This window comes from Silene latifolia, chromosome X (assembly GCF_048544455.1).
Source record: "Silene latifolia isolate original U9 population chromosome X, ASM4854445v1, whole genome shotgun sequence".
Classification (NCBI taxonomy): Eukaryota; Viridiplantae; Streptophyta; class Magnoliopsida; order Caryophyllales; family Caryophyllaceae; genus Silene; species Silene latifolia.
Genome location: NC_133537.1, coordinates 290,518,705 through 290,545,258, shown reverse-complemented (window position 1 = coordinate 290,545,258; position 26,554 = coordinate 290,518,705). Strand labels below are relative to the sequence as shown.

Sequence of the window (26,554 nt, the reverse complement as noted above, 5' to 3'; positions counted from 1 at the left end):
AATAAGCAATCAGAAAACCATAGTGTAAATAAGAGGGGGATCTGACTTCTACGTGCAACGTTGCAAAGTATATATAGTCTTCCCAACTTTCGTGACGGAGTTGTTCGAATCTAGCGGACTCTTATTTGTTTTTTTTATTGATTATTGATATTAAGTTCATGGTTTACATTCATGGGATATAATTCCTTTTCTATTTCAAATATTTATCTTCTGTTATTATATAATAAAAAGGTAGTTCGGTAATATTGGAGACTCTATAAACGCTCAAAAAAAGCTTCCTTTATTAATATAGATAGATAGATATAGATTTTATATGATATATTGTAATATACCATATTCCCTAATTAGTTGATGTGGATATGTGGACATATCCTATATTTCCTATCACAATATATATTACAGAGTAATGTGCTTCTACGGACTACTATTTTTATTTACCGCCATTACAATACTATCTTTGAGAACATTATACTAATACAAGGACACTATTTGCGTCTTACTTCATATAACAACAAGTCACAGTGTCACTTACATATCCTCCAGGATAACAAATTAAAAATTTACCGATGATCTTTAAACTCACATTGTCACTGAAACTTGATCTCGGCCGTGTCAGGAAGCAATTTGAATGACCCTGAGTGTAAATCATTTCTCGCCTCATTATTGCTATGTACGGAAGCCGAAGAATCCACCCACGGACCATCCAGCACCATGCTCCTATGGGCTTGACTAGAGTGTGAGCTCATTGAATGAAGAGAATGGTCATCCTTAGACGTTTTCCCGAAAGCTCTAAACCTTATTTCCTCGTTGGTCCCACTATGCTTGATAGTCGGGGCTTGAATCGGAATTTGGACATCAGGGGCCTTAAAGATGGAGATGGGTTGGTACACAACAATGCTAGATTTATCAGCCTCAGTGCCTCTTCTTCCGAGTAACTTTGGCCTAGGGTCTGATCCACAAGCTCGAGAAGGCTTCCTTGCTCTTGTAAGAAGTAGGCCTTCACCATGTAAAAAACAAGATTACTACTTCTAAAATTCTACACTTGTAGATAACACAAGGCATAATCAACAATTCAACAGGCAAGAATTTTGAGCGGTACGTTTACACTTGCCATCACAACTGTTAGCTATAACCAAAAGGCATTAAAAGCAGAAAAATACCCAGTCAAGAAGGTAGACAAACTCCTGCTTTGGCCTATAGTTTGTATTGCTCATTCCGCTCACAGTCTCAAGGACAACAACTCCAAAGCTGTAAACATCTGCCTTATCGGTCAGATAACCCCTCATCGCATATTCAGGAGCCATGTATCCTCTGAAGAAGAAATCCATTTCAACAGGTCCAGAGTTTAATAGAGGAGCACATTACTACTGTTTAAATTTCAGCATACTCAAATCAATAAACTTGAGAACAAGTGTGGGCAACAAGAAGCAACCATAAACTCACATTGTCCCTGCAATCCTAGTACTTATATGAGTATTTTCTTCTTCGTCAAGCTTAGCCAGACCAAAGTCTGATATCTTAGCATTTAGGTCCTTGTCGAGTAATACATTAGTCGCCTTAATGTCTCTGTGAACGATCTTCAACCTCGACTCCTCATGAAGATAAGCTAACCCTCTTGCAATTCCTAAGCATATTTTCTTTCTTGTTTGCCAGTTCAAGGCCAGCTTCTGGTTCTCTTCTCCTGGAAAGGTTTATTACTACCTCAATCGCAATATTTCAATTGTGACTTTGATGGTCAACTACGGTTAAATTTGAACACTAATTTTTCCTAATATATGCAGAGATTTGAAGTAATTTGCCATGATTTATGCATTAGTGTCACTATTTTCATATTCAATCTTTAAGAAAGTTGTAACTATTTGAATATTGTGAAAAAATATTGATAAAAGTAGATATTGTTTTACCAACAAAGTAAAATGGGGGATCAATATGCAGCATAGCTTTGTAAGGTGTTATTAGATACTTACCAAAAAGTGCACGAGCAAGCGAGTTGTTTTCCATGTATTCATATACAAGCAGCAATTCTTTCCCTTCAATGCAACATCCATATAATTTAACAAGATTTGGGTGTTGTAAGGCAGAAATCATGCCTATCTCATTCACAAATTCACGGTTTCCTTGCTTTGATTTCGAGGACAGTTGTTTGACAGCGATAACCTTGCCGTCTGCCACTACACCCTGAACCCACACAATAACGAAAGAAAGGGTCACATACCCTGAACCTGCAATATTAGCTATTTACCTAAACAACATGGTGAATATAGACTGATCAATAGTGTACCTTGTAAACAGGCCCAAAACCTCCTTCACCTATTTTGTTGCGGATACTGAAGTTGTCTGTCGCGGCTTTGATCTGCCTTAAGGAGAAATAACCCATGCCTAGTCTGCGAAACTCTGCATTGTTTGAACTATATCAGCCTAAAAACTTGCGGTCAACTAAAATGAGTTTTTTCCCCACAGAAAATTACCCAACTACAGTTGTCATATGACAAGAAATTTAGTTATGATGATGTGAGAAATGAAGTTAGCCAGTTAGCAGCATAAGTTCAGTACTGAGACAATTTACAGTCCACAAAAGCATCAACTTGTATTTAAATTTAACGAGAATACTCAACTTGGGTGCTTGAGGGTAGATACGGTTGCACTTTGGATATCCGAGGTTTAGAACTTTTGATACTTTCACTTTCAATACTTTGGCTTTTTATTTGACAACTCAATACTTAGGTTTGAATATGAAAAAAACTAGAAAAAAATCATAAATTTTAGAATCGTTATTCCATATTTTGAACCAAAAATACACAGCATTATAAGTTAAAAAAATATATTGTAATAACAAGGTACACTTAACAGCAATATCGAGTGAATTATACTAAGATGTTATCGACTAAATAAACATCCAAACAAAAATAAGTGATACGGAATTACGGTGTATAAATTTTTAAAAATGTACAACTTACGAACCTTCATTTTCATAATTTCTTCAACCTACATACCCTGTAACCCTGAGAATGGCCAGAACTAACACAAGAATGGCACACAAAGCAAGCACAATTCCAGCAATGGCAACAACTGAGAGTCCTTTGTGAATTTTAAAGTCTGCAAAAAGAAGGAAAGGAATTTCATAAACAGCAGAAGGCAAGATGCTAAGCGAATAAGCATTGATGATTGATTTGACATGGAAAGTTGACGAACTGGGTGTCACTGTGATCCCTGATATAAGAGGTCCATATGCGCCTTTGAAAGGAACAGCAGTAGTTCCTCGTCCACTCCAGTATAAGTAGATCTCAAGCGTACTACCATTAACATAGATATTGTTAAACTCCATCACGATGGGCTTATGATAACCTCCAGCAGTGGCAGCAATATCAAAATCCTTGAGCACTACATTCCCCTGTAATGTCGCAATTATATAAATGTATTGATTTACAGATCGATCAAACTTCAACTGTATCACAATAAGATTACCCCAGTTCCTCAAAGGGTCCCAAGTCCCATCCCTGACAACATAAGCAGGGTTCATATGTATGCAACCTTACTCTTGTGTTTCAAACACAGAGAGACCATTGTCCAGCATAATGAAATTTATTAGGGTTACTGTTAATGTTCAAAAAGTTATTATAAGCCCCTTACGTAAAAAATCATGGAATATCATGTGTTGAGCTATGGTTCTTGATGATGACAAGTTACCAATCCTTTGTTCCTTTTCAACTATTGTTTTGGCAAGACTTTTGATGTTGCAGGTCTGGACTATGTTGATCAAAGATGATGGAAGCTATCACGTTCATATGTCCGTCTTTGTCTAGCATTAATGTAAGAATGTGGTTCTTAAGCTCACTCGTATGTTCTGAACAGTTACGCAGACTGTTCAGTTCAGAATGGTTCACAACACTGAATGAAGAACACGTGACTGATTTTATTTGGCAAAGAAGGATTTCGAATAAAATGTTTTCTGAACAAAATTTGGCTAAGATATTTTTAAGAACCTTCTGGTTGTTTTGAAGAAAAATATATCTTTTGAAATTAGTTGGAATATTTATCTTGCAAGATAAGTCAAATTGTTTTTTGGAAATATTTTATTCTAAAAGATTTTATTTGCTTTATCTCTTTACCAAAAATATAGGGTTTGTTACCAAACTAATCTCCTATATAATTTCCAGCGACTCAGTCATTGGTGACCACCGAAATTGAGAGCTTGACATTTCACATCTACAGCTTTTTGCAAAATACTTTTCACTTGTCTTTCTTGATAAAATCCTTTTTGCAAAATCCTTTTTGTGTCTTGTGAACCGTCCTTGTGTGCTTAAGTTCTTATATTCATAAGACTATATTTGTTCTCCATCGTTCTAAATTATTGAACCATATAAGGAGACAAAGTGTGTTGTAATTTTTCTTTTGTGAGAGAGTGTTTTTGGGGTACGGGGTTGTACTCGAGTCGCACGATCGGGGTTGGTCGTGGGGGTTTTCTTTGTAATCGAGTTTGGTTATAAAAGAAATAATAATAAGAGAGAGGGTGGACGTAGACCTTTAGAGAGTAGGTCGAACCACGTTAAAAATCGTGTGTCTCTTGCTTTCTTTATCTCGTTTGCCTTTGTTTTTATTTGTTTTTCCTTTTTGATTCACGCCATCAACTCAACGAACAATACAGCACAACTTTGATTGTTTGAACAGTCACCGAGACTGTTCAATTAGCCTGTGTATTGTTTCAGAAGGAAATTCGTGAACGACCTTTGCTTTAATTTCGCTTTAATTTTTAAAAAAGGGTACTTAATTCACCCCCTCCCCCTCTTAAGTACCGGATCAATAAACTCAACAATTGGTATCAGAGCCTCGTGCTCTTGATTGCCTTACAGCAAAGAGTTTGATCCTTTTTGAGTTTATTCTTTTGTACTTTATTTTATCATGAACTCCAAATCACAAATGTCCTGTCTTTGATGGCACGGACTATGGTCAGTGGAAAAATCGTATGATGCATTTCATACAAGGAACAGATTATGAATGTTGGGTAATCATCGAAAATGGTCCCCTAGCTATCACTACCACCAGTGCTAATGGTGTGTCTAGTGCAAAAGCGCCCAAGGACTACACATCTGATGATTACAAAAAGGCGGAGAAGAATGCTAGGGCTATATCGCTCCCGCAATCCTAATTGGTGAATCGAAACCAGTCAGTGCAGGATGCAAAACGGCTAAACAAATTTGGGATAGTTTATCTCTAGCCTATGAGGGGACCGTGCAAGTAAAGAAACAACGTATTGATCTCTTAATGCAACAATATGAAAACTTTAGAATGCACGAGGATGAACCCATAAAAAGCATGTCTTCACGTTTTTCAAGTATAACTAACGAACTTTCAAATCTTGGTAGACAATTTGAAACTGAGGACATTGTCCGTAAAATTTTAAGAAGTCTTACCAGGAAATGGCGACAAAAAGTCACGGCCATTGAAGAGTGTAGAGATTTAGCCACTCTTACCTATGAAGCTTTAATGGGATCTCTCATGGCACACGAAATAACACTTGACAATGATGCCGAAGAGAAACCCAAAGCTAAGGGTCCGGCCTAATGCCGTCTCAAGTGATAATGAAAGTGATCTTGAGGAGGAAGTTGCTTTGCTGTCTAAAAGAATTGCCAAAATAATTAGAAAGCAAAATCAAGGAAAGTTCGAAAGTTATAAACCAAAGAAATCTGTTTCCTCATCTTCCTCATCTCGTTCTACGTCTAGAATGAGATGTTTCAAATGCGGTGAACGGGATCATCAGATCCGAAATTGCCCTAAATGGGAAGAAGAAAAGGCTAAGGATAAGCGTGAGAAGTCTAAGCAGGAGTACAAACGTGCAATGATAGTCTGGCGTATGGGGTGAGTCCGACTCAGAGGACGAGGAACCCTCTGAAAATGAGAAAGATGAGAAATTCTGCCTACGGTCTACCTACAAGCCTAGATCTCAACGAAGAAGGGATAACGACTCTCTAAGGTGTCTCATGGCTCACTCTGATGCATCGGATAGCGAATCCGAAGATGAGGTAAATCTCTCGAATCTCAAAATTAAGATTAGGTCTTTGTCTAAAGAAAAAATTGTAAGATTGCTTGATGAGACTTTGGATACTAGTTATGAACAAAACAAGCGTCTTGAGGCTATGCAATCTGAAATTGAAAGTATTGCGGAGGAAAATATAGAGTTAAGACGAAATCTGAAGAATATACAGAAACAAACAGTCGACCAGACTGTTCAATCAGATCTCACTGCTGAAAATGAGTCTCTTGTTAACAAAATCCAAGTCTTAACAAATGAACTAGATGAGACTAAAAAATTGCATATTACTAGTTCAACCTCTTACTCTGAAATTTGTTCTAAGTTTGATAGACTTAATAACGACTATAATTCTCTTCTTGCTAAGAATAAAAATTTGCTCGTAGTAGTCAACAATCTTGAAACCGATTTAAGTAATGCAAGAAATGTAGTTGCTAAATGGGAAGGTAGTACTACCGTCCTAGATTTTCTAGTCAATCAATCTAAGAACAACAATAAACTTGGATTAGGCAATGACTCACGTTCTGATTTCAGACAGGGCGGTTCTCAATATCGCACTGTCTGGATTCCTGAACAGAAAGTAAACACTCCTCCCGACTGTTCAATTCAGACTGACGCCAGTACCGTTGAGATTAAAAGATCTAAACCCATCGAGAGAGATTTTCGCAAACCTAAGTACGTGGGTCTACCTGAATACATTATTTGCAAATTTTGTGGACACACAGGTCACGTATGTAATGCTTGTAAAAAACGCTTAGGTCATTTGGATCGAAACATAAGAGTTGTTAAGAAAATGTGGATTAGAAAAGATGTTTTGGATACTGTTCGTCATAAGAAGGGACCCAAACTTGTTTGGGTTCCTAAATCATCTAACTAATTCTCTTTTGCAGGGCCATATGAGAGGAGGCAGCCGTTGGTATCTTGATAGCGGATGTTCACGACACATGACAGGTAATAGAAACCAATTCCTCTCATTATCAGCCTACGACGGTGGAAATGTGACATTTGGAGACAACAAAAAAGGTGAAGTAATTGGTATTGGTAAAGTCGGTAAGTCTCTTTCACATTCCATTGATGATGTGCTGCTTGTAAAGGGTCTCAAACACAATTTGATTAGTATTTCTCAATTATGTGACAAAGGAAATAAAGTTGAATTTCATGCAAACCTTTGTTATGTAATCAAAGAAAGTACGAATGAAATTGTTCTTCAAGGTAAGAGAGTCAATAACATTTATGTGGCTGACTTAGGAAGCATTCCTAGAGAAACCATTAAATGTTTGTCGGTATTGCAAAACGATCCTAATTTATGGCATAAGAGGTTTTGACATGTTGGCTTTTCATCTCTAAACAAACTTTACAAACTTGATTTAGTGGAAGGTCTACCTTCTATGAAGTTTGAAATTGATGGAGTCTGTGATGTTTGTGCTCGATGCAAACATGTCCGAAGTTCTTTTAAATCTAAAAGGGTTGTTAGCACCACCAAGCCTCTAGAACTCATTCACATGGATTTGTGTGGTCCGATGAGGATTAGAAGCCGAGGTGGAAGTCTTTATGTATGTGTTCTAGTGGACGATTATTCACGGTTTGTTTGGACTTTATTTTTACATGCTAAAAGTGAAACTTTTGAAGAATTTCAAGTTTTGATTAAGAAACTCCAAAACAAACTCGGTCACAAATTGATCTCCATTAGAACCGATCATGGAAGAGAATTTGAGAATGATTCGTTTATATCTTTTTTGCAGGGAACATGGCATTGATCATAACTTTTCTGCTCCTAGAACACCGCAACAAAATGGTGTAGTGGAAAGAATGAATAGAACCTTGGAGGATATGACAAGATCCATGTTACTTTGTAGCGAGCTACCTAGAAATTTTTGGGCCGAAGCTGTGAATACAGCTTGTTATATTCGTAATCGTGTTGCTATTAGATCTATCCATAAGAAAACGCCTTATGAGCTTCTATATGGGCGAAAGCCAAATATTTCACATTTCCGCTGCTTTGGATCAAAATGTTATGTTCACAACAATGGCAAAAATAATTTGGGAAAATTTGATCCAAGAAGCGATGAGGCGGTTTTCATTGGATATTCAAACGAAAGCAAGGCCTATAAAGTTTACAATAAAAGAACTATGTGTTTTGAGGAAAGTGTACATGTAATTTTCGATGAAACTAATGTGCTTAACGCTGAATTGCAGGATGATGATGACTTTGAGATTGGATTTATAAGAGATGATCCACCGAACTAGAGGAGAATCCTCGTCGTTGGAAGGAACAAAGCGAAACAGTCCACGAATTCAGGGGAAAATGAATGAACACGAACCGTCCGATCCCGGAAAATCACCAAGTTCAGCGTCTCACGAACAGACACCGCACGGTCTAATGAGACAAATCAGGCCTCCAAGAGCTCAAATACGTCAAGAAAGACAAATACAGATGTTGAGCGAGAATCGAACAGACCCGATCGTTCAATCTGAAGCTACGTATGACGAGCGTAATCAAACAAACCCAAGATCGCTCAATCTACACCAGAAAAAATGAAACATTCGTTCCTCGACGTTGGAAGCATCAAAGTTCACATCCAATGGATAACATTTTGACTGACATTCATGAGGGAGTCAAAACTAGATCCTCTTTAAGAAATTTTTGTGCCCATTATTCATTCTTATCAGAATTAGAACCCTCTAACATTAATGATGCTTTAACTGATCCTGATTGGGTTTTTGCTATGCAGGAGGAGCTTAACCAATTTGAACGAAGCAAGGTGTGGCACTTGGAACCACGTCCAAGAGATCGTTCCGTCATAGGATCAAAATGGGTATTTCGAAACAAATTGGATGATGCAGGTGTGATTGTGAGAAACAAGGCTAGACTTGTTGTGCAAGGATACAATCAACAGGAGGGGATTGATTACGATGAAACATTTGCTCCAGTGGCGAGACTTGAAGCCATTCGTCTCCTTATTGCTTTTGCCGCTCATATGGGTATCAAACTCTTTCAAATGGATGTTAAGACCGCGTTTCTTAATGGCTATTTGCAAGAGGAAGTGTATGTTGAACAACCTCCCGGTTTTTTAGATAGCAATTTTCCTAATCATGTTTATAAATTAGATAAGGCACTTTATGGTCTTAAGCAAGCACCTAGGTCTTGGTATGATAGACTATCAAAGTTCCTTATTGAAAATGGTTTTCAAAGAGGTTCAGTTGACAAAATACTGTTTTTAAAACCGGTGAAGGAGGACTTATTAGTTGTTCAAATTTATGTAGATGATATCATTTTTGGAGCAACTAATGATGTTTTATGTGCATATTTTTCCAATCTTATGCAATCGGAGTTCGAGATGAGCATGATGGGCGAGCTATGATTCTTTTTGGGTCTTCAGATAAAGCAAACCACACATGGCATAATGATCCATCAAAGAAAATACATCAAGGAGATGCTAAAGAAATTTGGTATGACTACAGCTAATCCATTTCCTACACCTATGTGTTCTACACTCAAACTTGACAGAGACGAAAAAGGTAAAAGTGTAGATGAAAAGGTGTATCGAGGTATGATAGGCTCACTTTTATATCTCACAGCTAGTCGTCCGGATATTCTTTATAGTGTATGTTTGTGTGCCCGGTTTCAATCAAATCCCAAAGAATCACACCTAACAAAATGTAAAGCGTATTCTTCGATATTTGATTGGAACTCAGGACTTATATTTATGGTATCCTATGGATTGCAATTTCACTCTCACGGGGTATTCAGATGCAGATTATGCAGGTTGCTCAGTTGAAAGAAAAAGTACATCTGGTATTGCCACCTTTGTAGGACCGTGTCTTATCTCTTGGGCTTCCAAGAAACAAAATACGGTTGCTCTATCTACTGCTGAGAGTGAATATGTTGCTGCTGCTCAATGTTGTGCTCAAATACTATGGGTAAGACAACAGCTGCGGGATTACGGTATGATCATTAATTGTGTTCCTATTCTTTGTGATAACACTAGCGCAATTAATATTTCTAAAAATCCCGTCCAGCACTCCAAGACAAAACATATTGACATTCGTCATCATTTTCTTCGCGATAATGTGGAAAAAGGGAACATAAGCTTAAAATTTTGTAAAACAGAAGATCAGTTGTCGGATATTTTCACTAAACCTTTGGCTAGAGAACAATTTGAGAAAATCCGATTAGAATTGGGTCTCTTGAATAGTAGCTCATAGTCTCTTTTGTCCTTAAATTGATCCCCTAAAAGATTGACTAGATTTGAGACTCAGGCGTTTTGTTTTGACAATGTGTCTTACAGTTATTGAACTTAGTGCAGTCTGCTTACTCTAGTTGGTGTTTTCATCTAGACTAGTAATGAGTTGATTTATTTTTGAGATGTTATCGTTCGTATTCATGCGAGTCTTATGGCAAAAATAGATTACCCACCTAAGACAAAACTCCTACCCCTCTAGAACCTTCCCGCCGTCTCCCAAATAAACCTAGCCAATTAACCCTCTCCTCATAAATTCCAACCATCCTCATCCACATAAAACCCCTCACAATTATTACCCCACCTACCATCAACCAAACACACCCATCCTCTTCAAGCTCTAACAATGCCGAAAAAACCCACCAAACCCAAGCTCACGGCCGCCATTGAAAAGGCCGTTCCCAAACCCGTTGTTCCAGCTCCCACTACCACCCGATCCAAAACCCGACACCAAGAAACCGAACCCGAACCCGAAACTTCACCGGAAACAACCATCTCACCCGTTATCTCTCCCAAAACCACCACAAAATCACCCAATCCTAAATCTAAACCTAGCTTGTTGACGACTTCGGTCAATACCCGGTCCAAGAAACCACATGCAACCAAATCTGGGGACCTAATTCCGGCCGCCGTCGATGATGTTACCGAGGAACTTTTGCCTGCATCTTCTCCACCCAATAAAAAGGGGAAAGGCGTTTTGATTAGAAAAGCAAGAAAAGGGGATGTTGAAACCGAGGTCCCGATTGTCGAAGATGATGAGGCGGAATCCGAGGACACTTGGGTTGATGATCTCCATACAAGCTTGGAAACTCTTGTTGGTTTGGCTAAAGGGAAGGCGTCTAAACGCCCTTTAAACACGAACTCCAAGGAGTCCATGCCGAGTTGGGAAAAAGCGTATAATCAGCGATTGGAAAAAGTTCGAGTTTTCTCTGCTGGTAAAATTGCGGGTGTAAAGAAAAATTTGAAGCGGAAACGGGGTTGTGATTCGGACCCGTCTGACAATGCCGAGGAAGGTGCCCCAAGTTCGAGCAATACAGTACCGGTTTACTCGACCTTAAATCGTAACCGGGTTCTGCGTATTATTGATGCTTTGGGGTTAGATGATGAAGAAACTGCATCGTGTCATCGGTTGCTTGATTATCCGCTCATGTCGGGTCGATACTATCCTACTTCGTGGCTTGTGGAAAAGGAATCAGTTGGATTTTTTCTTGCCGCTCTCGAGATCCAGAACTGGGTTCCACTTTTCGGTATGACATGTCCTCTCTACGTTCCGGAACTTATTCAATTTTATCGATCACACCTTTGTTAATACGACCTGTAAAATGCTCACGACCAAGATAAATGGTCACACTTTGGTTCTTCACCCTCAGGACCTGGCCGATATGTTTCAAGTGCCTATTGTAGGTTTTGGTCAGGTTGATAAGAATACTTGGCCTGGGTTGTCCTATGTTAGTAAATTGGAAGTCTTACAGTTCTTTGACAATACTGTCACATCTGATGCCCGTATCAATATCTTGCCACGAACTTTTACTGCTGAACAAAAGTTCATGTTTAATTGTGTCCGTCGAACTATAATTCCGCGTAAAGACACCCGTGGTAGTTGCTTGCTTGCTGATCTCTTGGTTTTATATCATTTGTTTAAACAACTTCCATTGAGTCTTCCCAATATCATGTTTCATCATATTCGGTCTATTGCGGAAATGGTTCAAGGGTCGGAAGAAGTTCATCCTCTGCCTTATGGGATGTGGCTATCTTATGTGTTTCAAGAACTAGGTCTCTTGACGGATAAGAGTTTTGGGCTTGCTGTGCGTGATGAAATGCGTGATGGGTTATTGAGACAGATGCAGTTGGAAAAAGTTGGGGGTCATTTGGTCAGTCTTGGTGGACATCCTGCTGATGTAGATATCAACAGTGCTAGTACAGGGGGGATTGAGGTGCTCAATTCTCAGGTGAACAATCTCACAGAGGCTGTGGTTAGTCACTCAGATTCGGTTGATAATGGTCTTGCGGCTCTTGCTACTCGGGTCGCAAAGTTAGAAGCTGGAAATGCCTCTCTTCACTCCAAAATTGACCGGGTCCTAGCCTTACTTGACACCTAGCCTTGCCTTGCTAACCTTTTACCCTGTCTCTTTTGCCATGTTTTCTTGCTGGATACATTTTGATACTCTCTTAGATGGTCTGTACTTATTATGATGATGTCTTTGGACTGTGTCCGGTAGCTGCGCTAGGTTTCTCTGACTGTGGTTATTTTGTCATTACTTTTTGCGCCTCTTTCTCCTTTTGATGATGTCAAGAGGGGGAAAGATGTAGGGACTTATTGCACTACTAGCTGCTTAGTATTAGACCTTGCTCTATGTGTGAGGATCTCTTTATGCTTTTCTAGACTTATGGTTTATGGCTTATGTTAGACTGATCTCTCTAATCTCTTTATGCTTTTCCCGTGAATGTTCTCTAATTCTACTTTGTCTTGTCATCAAATTGTTTTTATGCTTTTGTTAAGGGGGAAATTTCTTTTAAGGAACTTGCCATCATCAAAGGGGGAATTTGTTGAGCTATGGTTCTTGATGATGACAAGTTCCCAATCCTTTGTTCCTTCTCAACTATTGTTTTGGCAAGACTTTTGATGTTGCAGGTCTGGACTATGTTGATCAAAGATGATGGGAGCTATCACGTTCATATGTCCGTCTTTGTCTAGCATTAATGTAAGAATGTGGTTCTTAAGCTCACTCGTATGTTCTGAACAGTTACGCAGACTGTTCAGTTCAGAATGGTTCACAACACTGAATGAAGAACACGTGACTGATTTTATTTGGCAAAGAAGGACTTCGAATAAAATGTTTTCTGAACAAAATTTGGCTAAGATATTTTTAAGAACCTTCTGGTTGTTTTGAAGAAAAATATATCTTTTGAAATTAGTTGGAATATTTATCTTGCAAGATAAGTCAAATTGTTTTTTGGAAATATTTTATTCTAAAAGATTTTATTTGCTTTATCTCTTTACCAAAAATATAGGGTTTGTTACCAAACTAATCTCCTATATAATTTCCAGCGAATCAGTCATTGGTGACCACCGAAATTGAGAGCTTGACATTTCACATCTACAGCTTTTTGCAAAATACTTTTCACGTGTCTTTCTTGATAAAATCCTTTTTGCAAAATAATTTTTGTGTCTTGTGAACCGTCCTTGTGTGCTTAAGTTCTTATATTCATAAGACTATATTTGTTCTCCATCGTTCTAAATTATTGAACCATATAAGGAGACAAAGTGTGTTGTAATTTTTCTTTTGTGAGAGAGTGTTTTTGGGGTACGGGGTTGTACTCGAGTCGCACGATCGGGGTTGGTCGTTGGGGTTTTCTTTGTAATCGAGTTTGGTTATAAAGGAAATAATAATAAGAGAGAGGGTGGACGTAGACCTTTAGAGAGTAGGTCGAACCACGTTAAAAATCGTGTCTCTTGCTTTCTTTATCTCGTTTGCCTTTGTTTTTATTTGTTTTTCCTTTTTGATTCACGCATTCACTCAAACGAACAATACAAAGACAACTCGATTGTTTGAACAATCCAAAGAGACTGCTTCAATTAGCCTGTGTATTGTTTCAGAAGGAAATTCGTGAACGACCTTTGCTTTAATTTCGCTTTAATTTTTAAAAAAGGTACTTAATTCACCCCCTCCCCCTCTTAAGTACCGGATCAATAAACTCAACATCATGGAGTACCTGAATTGACACGTCAAAGAAGCGTCTTCCAAGGCTACTAAAATACATTATTTCAGCAAAGTGCAGCCTCACTGTGTAACTGCCTCGTAACAAACAAAGGCCATAATACTTGAGCGAAAGAGGTGACAGACGAGCTGTTTGGTAAATACCAGTTACATTAGCATCAGATGTATCCATTGCTAAGAAGTCTGCTGATTCTTTATTAAAAAAAGATCCTGTACTACTGTAAGCCCACTGCTCTCCAGATGCATGGAATGTTGAAGGACCACCCTGATTTGTATCTTCTTCGTACTCCTTCCCTTTGAAAGTCGTCTTGCTTCCACCACAATTAATGAACAAAGAATGATCTGCCGAAAGTGTTCAAGAGTGTGATAAAGGGCACCACATTGCAAGGACATATTCCCTCAGTATCAATTTAATGTTTGCTTTAAGACTCTAATTCTAAGAGAGGAAGGATAGTATTAGGTATTAGGGGAAATATCATCCTTTAATGGTGATTTTGTGGAGTCCACTGCTTAATACTTCGTATCAGTTAGTTGATGGAAAGTAAGGGCGAAATGGTCCGAGAAATGAGGAAATGGTAATTCACGTGATCAATAATAGACAGAACAAGTAAACTATGATGTCAATTATGGTCTTACATTGGGGCTTCTGGGAGCAAGGAAGGTCCTTCGTCAAGCACCAATTTACTCTGCAGACAAATTTCATTTCCAGAAACAGGAAAGAAAAAAGAATATTTCAAGCAATGATTACTCTACCCTCCTTAACAAGTTATAAAAATAAAAATACATACAAATGAGACTACATACAACTTGTTCTTTACATATGAATAGCTAGCAACCAAATTCCTATCAGATAAATGAAAGAATAGATCAATGAAGAGACCCCATTGGACAAAGCTCGTGGATAAATTACCAAAAGTTCAAGTATATTCGTACGCATTTGACAGTAGACAGCCATCGGGATATGAGCCTGTGAAATTATTATATGATACATCACTGCAACAGCCAAGAAAGTAGCACTGTAAAAAAAAAAAAAAAAAGCACAGTTATTAATGAACAGATAATAACTCACAACTTTCGGTTGCTATTTAGTATCCATTCGGGCAATGGTCCAGAAAATGAGTTGTTTGTAAGGAACCTATATCAGAAAAGTCAAAATATCCTTACGAATGTTAGGACCCTAGAGTTTGGTAACTAGTTAAGTTGGTTATATTGACTTACAAGTTGCTTAGAGATTTCAAACTATCCAATCCTTCCGGAATAGGGCCGCTTAATCGATTGTAGCTCAAATCTCTGCAATATATAGATATAGATATAAAGCATAAACCATTTCTTTGTAATTGCATCAAATTTAATGGAAGGTTGGCAATAATCTTTGATCACAGAAGTATTACTTACATAACCTTCAATGTCGATAAGTTCTGTATGTAGTCAGGGATTCGTCCTGTTATTGAGCAGTTCCTTAATATTCTAAGCAGATACTACAATATGTCAGAAACTAGTTCAAGAACTAACCCTTTGTTTGGTTACACAATGAGTACTGAGGAGGGAAGGGAATGCAAGGGAGGGGAATGGCAGAGGGAATGAACCACTGCCATTTTCCTTACAAATCTCACATTAGAGAGATTTTAATTTACCATGTAAAAGAGAAAATATTCCTCCATTTCCCTACCATCCAAATCCCTTAAATACAATTTGGTAACCAGAAAAGGAAAATCGTGCCCTCCTTTTTCCTTTCCTCCATATCACTTCCTCCAAACAAAGGGTAAATGCAAAGAGATATACAACACAATCATAGAGACATTGACTCACAGATAATCTAAATTTGTCATGTCCGTTAGATTTGGGAAAGGTATGCTATTTGCATCGAGATCTGAAATTCGCCTGAGCATCGGAGTAGATTCATGACTTTCTAATACAAATATGAAAGCCAGATACCAAGAGACGAGAAGGCAGGTTATCTTTTGAACTTACAAACTTTGCAAGTTTCTCAGAGAAGAAATTGTAGATGGAATAGGACCCACCATAGACGTGCCTTGTATATCCCTGTAAGATGTAAACAGACGCTAAATGAAATGACGTCACGAGCAAATGGCTCAAATCGGATCCCAACAAAGTGCGTGTGCGCTTAAATTCAGAAAACTCACAGCAACGTAAGCTTTGTCAAACTGCCAATAAAACTTGGTATTTTCCCAGAGATCATGTTTCCATTAAACCTTCTGTAAGTAGTACACAATACTTAGTAGCAGGAAACAGCGAGCAATATAATTCCCATCAAAACAAGGGTGGCTTACAGTTCAGTCAAGTTCTTTAGGTTGACTAATGTATCAGGTAAAGTTCCATTAAAGAAGTTTGCACCGAGCACCCTGCACTCATTATTAAGCAATATTGATGTCAGCCGCCAAGTTGCCAACATACCATAAGAGAAACATTGTGTTTGAGTTAAACTGTTATTGATGTATTATCCACATTTAACTCAAATATGTAACTCACAGTCTTTGCAAATTTTTTAAATTCCCGAGACTCTTTGGAATTGGTCCTTCAAATCCGTTGTCTTCCAATACCCTGATTTTTTTTTTTACGTGATGATTAGAGACAATAGTCCAATACTAGTGATGAAAGGAAAGACTATAGGCACTTACAATTGTTCAAGAGTGGTTATCAACCCAATTTCAGCAGGAATAGGACCAGTGTTGAGATTCCCCATTAGCACTCTGCAATGCATAAATATAACCTAGTAAACAACATATTCAAAACGAGCACCTATTTAGAATACAAGTAGAGATATGCTTACAAGATGACAAGAGGGATCTTTGTCAAGCTTTCAGGAATCCTTCCAGTGATATAGTTTACAGAGAGGTCGCTGTGAAGGAGAAGAGCCAAACTTGTCAATCTCTAGCAATTTACCTTATTTCTATAGGCTCATTGAGCAGCCTATAAAAAATGACAGACAGGCTAAGTGGTTAGTTGAACGCTCCATTACTTACATTTCTTGCAAACGACTAAGGTTCCCGAATTCTTCAGGCAAACCTCCGACAAGATTAAGTCTTTTCAACTGACTGTAACCAGAACAAAAATTTCGATGAAAGAAAACAGAACGAGTTTTCAAAAACATACTAAAGAAACTTTCACGTGCGAGATGTGTGAATGCAATATAAAGCAGTAATCTGAGGTCAGTATGCAACAACATTAAAAAGGACTCTGTAGCAGACAAGAGGAGAATGGAAACATACATGTGTGTAACATGGCAAACGGTGCCTCCCCCATAAGAACAGTCGCAGGTAACGTTGCTTAAACTTTGAGCGCCAAAAATTTTGTTAAAACCTCCATTGGTGCAAGATGTTCGGCTGACTCTCCAAAGGGTAATTTTCAATTTGTTCGAAATAATTTGAGTATTTACTGTCAAGCACAAAGGAAGACTGTCAAAAACACTTGTCTTTGTACCAAAATTTACTACGTAGTATTTCTATTTGAGTTTTCACAGTCAAGAGAGGCCGACTTTCCCATAATCTACCATTCCTACGATCCTACAAAAATAGTTAAAATAAGAATAAGAAAAATAGTTTATTTGCTCACTAACAACGTCATACCACTCAGTGGCGGAGCCAAGGGAGGGCTACCAGACGCGCTCACCCTGAACTAGGGGAAATTCTGAACAAGTTTACTTTATTGGATTACTCGTTTGTTACCTGAAATTTTTTTCACCCCAAAACTACAAATACAGCCTTCGCCACTGCGAAATGACTAATGATTATCAAATTCCATCTAATCTAATCTATAGAAATACGCACAAAAACCATGGCGGTGGCGCCCTTCTACAAGTATACAAAAATCAATAATTTATAATTTTATCTAACAAAGCAAAGGATTTAATAGAAGTAAGGAACACTTACAAGTGAAGTACAAGAAAAATAGACAATCAAGAATCAAGGAAAAGCACTGTCACTATAATTTAACAATTCGAAATTCAATCTTATATATATATATATATAACTGAGTTGAAACGCTGTGGATGCAACAAGTGTCAGCCCAGCATTAAATACGAGTATTAATTACAGCTAAACATTAAATATAAAGATAATAAATGCAGCATAAATCTCAGTAAATATTAATTATAATTTAATAAATTTTATTATAAAATTATACTAAATAATTATGTTGATTTGATTCTAAATTTATTAAAAAAAATATTTTGATAAAAATTCTAAATTGTAAATAAAAACGTTCATTGCGAAAAATGCTTTCAATCGAGTATACTTTTCATTATATTTATTAACATAATTTGATATGTAGAGATGATTAAAGTGAGCATCTTACAATGTTTTACATTTACGTAAAAAAACATTTTGTGAAAGTTATAAAACTTAGACCATTAATTTTATTAAGAAAAATATATTTTAAAGAGTCGTTGTATATATTAAAAATAAAACTTTAAAAAAAAAAAATACTAAGATATACTCCCTCCTATTCCGAATAACTGTCCCATTTGGACAATGGCACGAAAATTAAGAAATTGAGTTAAAATAATGAAAAGTATTGTATAAGGGTAAGAATATAAGAGTTAAATAATGAAAAGTATTGAATATGATGGTTTAGGGGTGGTTGGGGTGGTAAATAAAGAAAAGAGCAAGGGTAAGAAAGTAAAAAAACATGTCCAAATATGGCAAATGGGACAGTTATGTGAATAGATGGAAATGGCAAATGTGACAGTTATTCGGAATAGGAGGGAGTAAGTTTTTATAGTGTGGGAACGAAAAAATTATATTGCGACAAAATGAATACATATGAGATTTTGAGAGGTTTAAATACTGTGATAACGAGTATGTATGTACACAGTGATCACGAATGAGTTTGAATAATTAAAAGAAAAGTAATGATTATTAAGTAATATAATATTATATATGGTTTTTCTACGTGATACCCCGTGTTTCTTCGCATTCTACGTGATACCCCTATATTGTTGAAAATATAAGTGGTATCCCTAAATGTAGTAAAATGTTTTAAAAATACCGAGTATTCTAAAAATCACGTTTTAATATGTTATATTTTGTAAAGAAAATATGTTTACAATTGAGTAGACGATATTTATGTTAATGACATGACAAATTATTGCCACAAAAATCAATAAAAAATGTATAAATTAAACATTCTAAAGAGGCTGATTAGAGCATTTTGGGTATTTTAAGATGTTTTTATCATGTTTAGGGGTACCACGGGTATTTTTGAAAAGCGAGGGGTATCACATAGAATTCGAATAAGTACAAGGGTATCATGTAGAAAAACCCTATTATATAAACAACATGAAAAATGTAAAATACACATTACATTTTTCTTTAATATCTTTAGTTAAAATATGTATACGTCAAGAACAAAACATTAGTTATGACTAACTACTTTTATTTAAATATTTTATACGTTATCTTATAAAAATGATATTTGAGAAAATTCAACCTATTTACGGTAAACTCTTAAACATCGTTATATATAGGAGTTAAAAAAAATAAAATGTGCAAATTTCTGATAGATATGTTTGACACATAACACATGTAAGACACAACCAAAACATTTGAATAAGTTTAGTTTGGGCCATATATGTTTGATACATAAATATCAAACGTTATACATACAAAATTAAAAATTGCATAAAATTATATTCACATCATTTTGAATAAATCTTTTAACTGATTTGGAACATAACGTATCGTGAAATGATATAATTTGATACCTTAATGTTGATTGTTGCATTATTCGAATAAATTTTATTTTAATTAATGTGATAATTTGATCAGTTAAATTTTTTTTTTTTTGTAAAACATTGATCATGCGTAATTAACTATAACTTAGTATTAGTTTTCATTAAAATTATATGTATTTTATTTTAAAACACTGAACTTAAACCTAAAAAAATAAAATTTGAGAAAAAAAATTAAATTATTTTAATTTATAGGTAAAAATATTTAAGGTTATATACGAATTATATTATTTTTCTTCAATTATAATAATAAAATTTTAAAACAGGCTGCGCGAAGCGCGGGATACTACCTAGTAATAATGTAAGAACTAGTTTTGTGGCTCGTGAATTTCACTTTGTTTTTAGTGTGCTGTTTTTAGTGTTTCTAGTAATTGAGACTTTATAAAATATCAAATCACATAGTAAGATTACCTCATGAATAATTCATGATAGATCGTGTACTAAAAATACAGGCATTGAGATGTTAACATGATCAAAGTCGATAAATTAAAGAGTGCTATTTTTTCAAAGGTAAAATGATTGAAAAAAATCAGTTGAAAAAAAAACTAAAAAACTATTACTCATTCACGTTGATGTCGTCTATCTTACACTTAGTTTTTAATATATAGTTCTTTAAGCAATCCTAATATTTTACTTCTCCATATAGTAGCTGAAAATTAGTAGCTGATAAGGTAACTGATTATATAAAAAATGTTTGGCAAACTAGCTGAAAAGGTAGCGGATTTTTGGTGAAACGACGTAAACGAATATGATAATAATTTAATATTATATACTCCCTCCTATTCATTCATTTTGTCCCCCTTCTATTTTGCACAATAATTAAGAAAATGATTTTGGACCACACAAAACACTCTATTCCACTCTACCCCACATGTAATTAAATTTGGACCACACAAAAGTTACCAAAAAAAGAAAAGAGGGACAAAAATCCGACTAGCTTCGATAAGAAAAGAGGGACAAAATGAATGAATAGGAGGGAGTATTTTTTTTTTTTTTTTGGTAAAATGTGAGTATATATATTATATAAAGATCAAAGTTACAATAATTTAATATTATAAATTGAAGGGGTAAAACACGAAAATAAAATCAGTTCAGGTACCTTAAATCTCAAATACTACCCTAAAGAGCATTATATTTCATCTCAAATAAAATCAGACCAGAACTAGGTCTAAGGCTCCACCAGATCAGGATTTTGATGTTGTTCCAGCACCTAACCTAGCTTGATTAGGTCCTAATTAACAACTTTGTCTTGGACCTTTAAGGCCATTTCCAAAAGGTCTGAAAGTTAACTTAAGAGACAAAATAACAGTGCAGGAAAAGAAGCTCAGTTCTACAACGAGGCATCTACCAAAGTCTAACCTCTCTTAATTGCCTGAGAAAGCAGACAAAGGCCCTGTTCTTTTGGACTTAAAGTCACTTAATTTAAGTTAACTTCAGATCCTATAAGTTCGATTCGATTGATTGAATCCTATAATTTCGATTCGATTCGAGATCCTATAAGTTCGATTCGATCCTATAAGTTCGATTGATTCGATTCGATCCTATAAGTTCGATTCGATCATATACTCACTTAATTTAAGTTCGATTCGAGATCTTATAAGTTCGATTCGATTCGATTCGATTCGATTCGAGATCCTATAAGTTTAGTTCGATCCTATAAGTTCGATTAAGTTCGAGATCCTATAAATTCGCTTAAGTTCGGATCCTATAAGTTCGATTCGAATCCTATAAGTTCGATTCGATTCGATTCGATCTTATAAGTTCATTCGATTCGATCCTATAAGTTTCAGTGCAAAAGAACAGGACCTTTAGAAGACTGTTTTTTGCTTTATGCCTTTTCAGTTGTTTATGTTTTTTCTCAGTTTATGCAAGATATTGTAGCGTTGACTTTGTAATCTTTTGGAGCCAATTTGTGCCCCTTAGATCAAGTATTTGAACGTGTAAGATGTGACTCCTTGGCCTATATAAACCAAGGAGCATTCTGTAAGATTTAAGAAGACAAACTTGATTTATGAAAACCTTGTAAGAATAAGGTTTGTGTGTTAATTTTTACTTGATTATAATTGATGAATGAATTACATATATATAGGATTTACAATGTTAATAATAGTAAGAATAATTACAATGATATACAAACATATTCTTCCTATATTTACAATATGGACATGATCAAGTTTCCTTGATTTTAGGAGTTTATTGAGAGGAAGATTATTGATTTGATATGCTCATAATATTTGGAGAAATATTCTGATTTGCAGGAATATGTTTAATACGCCCCTGCAAGATGGACGTCCGATGTGTGAGGCCAATCTTGGTTCGTAGTTCATGATAGGAAGTTTTGTGCAGTGGTTTGGTGAGAATATCGGCAAGTTGATCTTTGCTGGCGATATGTTGAATGCGAATTTGTCCGAGCTGAAGTTGATTTTTGACGAAGTGGAAGGAGAGGGCCATGTGTTTCATTCTTGAGTGGAAGACTGGGTTCTTGGCATAGAGCGTGGCAGAGATGTTGTCACAGTAAATGGCTGGGGGTTTGGTGACGGCGATGTGAAGCTCGGTAAGTAGATTGCGAAGCCAAAGTGTTTCAGTTGTAACTGAGGCGACGGCGCGAAATTCAGCTTCGGTCGTAGAGAGTGCGATGCCCTTTTGCTTTTTAGAGGACCAGGAAATGGGATTGCGGCCTAGATAAATGACGTAGCCTGTGGTGGAGAAGTAGTTGTCTTTATCACCTGCATGATCAGCGTCACAAAATGCATGAAGGCAGAGTGGCGAATTGCGATAGAATTGGTTGCCGAGGGTTTGTGTCCCTTGCAGGTAGCGAAGAAGACGTTTTAGAGCAGTCCAGTGAGTAGTGGTGGGGTGATGAAGGAATTAAGCTAGGCGGTTTATAGTGAAGGCAATATCGAGCCTAGTTAGAGATAGATATTGTAGACTTCCAACTATGGCCCGATAGGTGGATTGGTCGTGAATGGGTAGGTGATCTTCGCGGGTTAGTGGTGGGGAAGTGGCGATGGGTATTGTATTTGGCTTGGTGTCAATCATGTGATATTTGGTGAGGAGATCGTGAATGTATTTAGATTGGTTGAGATGGAGACCGAGTTCATTTGGTATAACTTCGATGCCCAAAAAGTACGATAGGGGTCCAAGATCTTTTAGAGAAAATCGTGTAGATAGTGCTGTAATAAATGTTTGTAAATGTGTTGGATTTGGTCCGGTGATGATGATGTCGTCAACGTAAACTAACATATAAATGCAAGTGGTTTTGTTTTGTAAAATAAATAAAGATGAATCAGAAATAGATTGTTTGAAACCTTGAGTAATGAGATGGGTTTTTAATTCGGTGTACCAAGCTCGCGGAGCTTGTTTTAATCCATAGATTGCTTTATTGAGTTTACAAACGTAGTCAGGTTTTGTTTGATCAACAAAGCCAGGGGGTTGAACCATGAAAACATTGTCAGTCAATTTGCCTTGAAGGAAGACATTATTGACATCTAGTTGACGAAGAGGCCATGATTGCGTAACAGCTAGAGATAAAATAAGACGAACAGTAGTCGGTTTTATAACGGGACTAAACGTCTCTGTATAATCAATACCCGGGCGTTGATGGAAACCTTTCGCCACAAGTCGAGCTTTGTGTTGTTTTAAGGTACCATCCGGGTTATATTTATTGCGAAACACCCATTTGCAGCCAATGACATATTGCGATGTAGAGTGTGGAACGAGGGTCCATGTGTGATTTCGCTCAAGGGCGTGGTATTCACCGTTCATTGCATTGCGCCATTGGGGAAGTATGAGGGCTTGTTTGACGGTGTTGGGTAGATTGTCAGGAGATTGGTTGAGTGTAGCAACTTTAGCGTATTTTGGGTTGGGTTTGCGAATGTTGTTGGTGAGGCGGGTAGTTACAGTTTTGGGAGGTAGTGAAGCAGCAGTCTTGGATGGAGGGCGGGTTTGAGTGATCTGGTTATGATTTATGACAGTGTCAACAGAGGGTGATGAGGTAGCTGTGGTAGAAGGATGTGGTTCCGGGGTGGAAGGGGTGTTGTTCGGAGCTTGTTGGGTGGTGTTGCGACGAGAGTAGACAATAGTGATGGGTGGTTTGGTAGGAGGAGCGGATGGGGTCGAGGAGGTTGGCGCGGAAGTGGTGGTGGGAGAAAGAATAGGTATGGAGAGGGTGCACCAATCATCTGGATCAGTGTGAGTGGAGGACGGTAGTGCTGATTTTCGAAAAAGGTACTCATCATCAATAAACTTTACATGTCTTGAGGTGTAATTGCGATTGGTTTTTGGGTCAAGACAGTGGTATGCACTTTGAGTGTTTGAATAGCCCACGAAAATGCACGCAGTAGAGCGATCTTCTAATTTGTGTTTGGTATACGGGCGTAGCCAGGGGTAACAAAGACATCCAAAATTATGGAGTTTTGTATAATCGGGTTGTTGATTATGTATTAGGGAATATGGTGATTTTCCATTTAGAGTTTTGGTAGGGAGTCGATTTATAAGATAAGTTGCGGTACTGAATGCAAATGGCCAATAAGTGGTTGGAAGGTCGGCGTGATTCAGTAGGGCTAGGCCCGTTTCCACAATGTGACGGTGACGCCGTTCAGCATAACCATTGTGTTCCGGGGTATGAAGCGGTGATGTAGAGTGGGAGATTCCGTCATTTAAAAGTGTTTTATTTAATTTAATATATTCAGCTCCATTATCGGAAAAAAAATGTCGGATTGGTTTACGGAAATATTTTTCCACTAATGCTTTAAATTGAATAAATATTGTTGTGGTGTCGGATTTGCGTTTTAGCGGATATAACCAGATGTATTTACTAAAATGGTCGACGAATATAACATAGTACTTGTAGTTATCTCGAGATAGGACCGGGCTGGTCCATAAATCGGAGAACATGAGGTCAAGGGGTGCGTTTGACTTTAATGAAGAAATAGAGAATGGTAGCTTTAGCTACACAACAAGAATGACAGTGTTAATAATCCAATATAGATGAAGATAAACTTTTATTAATAATTTTAATTACATCATAAGATGGATGGCCTAACTTATGATGCCAAGATAACGAGTCGGTTCCTTTGACAGCGGTGTGGGCAATAGGTTGTTGAGGACACCACTCGTAGATCCCGTGCTTAACTCGGCCCTCGAGTAGGATCCTCCCCGATGAGATTTCCTTTAAACAAAATGAGTCAGGTGAGAAAGTGATAAACACATGATTATCTTTGCACAACTGAGAAATAGACAATATATTCCTTGAAATGGTTGGAACGTGCAATACATTAGTAAATTGAAGAGAATGGAGTGTAAACGAACCTATGTTTTCAATCGGGAGAGCATATCTGTCCCCAATGATGAGATCATCCATGCCGGTATAAGGGGAATGGAAAGCAAGGGTGTCCAGATCGTGGGTGAAGTGATTGGTGGCGCCGCTGTCAAGCAAGAAGTTTGGGTTTGGTGGTGGTGCGCCGTATGTGGCGGAGTGAGCTTGGGGTTGTTGCTGGTGTTGGCGATTGGAGGGTGGTGCCGGAAAAACGATGGTGGGGAACAGTTTCCGGAATAGGGGACAATCGGCGATGACGTGGCCAACCTGACGGCACCACTGACATCGCCCTTTGAAGGGTCGGGGATTAGGGTTGGTGGTGGAGTAATTTTGAGCGGTGGTGTGCTGGTAAGCAGGGTTGGGCTGATTGCGCTGATAGCCGCGGTGGTTGTATTGGTTGTTCTGGCGATATGCCGGGTTCGCAGACGGAGTAAAATGGTTTTGATTGGTGGAGGTGTCATGCTGCAGGAGAAGTTCATGATTTAATAGTTGTTCATGAAGAGTGTCGAAAGAAATTGGTGTGTCACGACCCCTAACAGTGGTGATAACATATTTATAGGTTTCATAGTCAAAGCCTTTGAGGACCTTATCTATGATGTCCTCGGGATCGAGGATTTTGCCCATGAGGGCGAGTTTATCGACACAAACTTTTATCGAGTTCATGTAATCAGTGATGGTTTGATCCGTTGTTTTTACAATGGATTCGAATCGGTTTTTGAGTTGCATTATATGTGCCCTTGATGGGTTAGCATAGGTGTGAGCAAGGATATCCCATGCTTCCTTGACGGTTTTGGCGCGGACTATTAGTGGTTGTAAGGCAGCCGTAAGCGTGCCCATTAGTACGCCAAGAATTAATCCATCTTGTTTGAGCCAAGTCAAATAAGACGGGTTTGGGTTTTCTTTCTGGTCGGTGCCAGTCACAGTTGGGTTTGGTGGTTTCTCGGTTCCATCAACAAAACCGAGAAGACTGTAACCGAAGAGGATGTGCATAAGCTGAAATCGCCAAGCAGTATAGTTGGATGAATTCAATTTCACACAATGATAAAGGTTTAGTGAAGTGAGTGGTTTTGAATTTTCGTGGGGATTAGGAACCACGGTTTCGGAGTTGGTGTTTGAGTCAGATGACATGTTGATGGTGTGAGGAGAAGAAGAAGAAGATTGGCGTTTGAAGGTGATGCGGCGAGGTCTGAGAGGGTTTGCAAATCGATGACCCTTTGATACCATGTAAGAATAAGGTCTGTGTGTTAATTTTTACTTGATTATAATTGATGAATGAATTACATATATATAGGATTTACAATGTTAATAATAGTAAGAATAATTACAATGATATACAAACATATTCTTCCTATATATACAATATGGACATGATCAAGTTTCCTTGATTTTAAGAGTTTATTGAGAGGAAGATTATTGATTTGATATGCTCATAATATTTGGAGAAATATTCTGATTTGCAGGAATATGGTTAATAAACCTAAAACCTATTTTCCGAGTTAT

The 26,554-nt window shown here is 37.3% G+C and overlaps 1 pseudogene; it reads right to left on the bottom strand.

The window, feature by feature from the left end:
- Positions 1-298: 298 nt before the first annotated feature.
- On the bottom strand, positions 299-26,278 carry LOC141620295 (putative LRR receptor-like serine/threonine-protein kinase At1g53430; annotated as a pseudogene).
- Between the last annotated feature and the right edge of the window lie 276 nt (positions 26,279-26,554).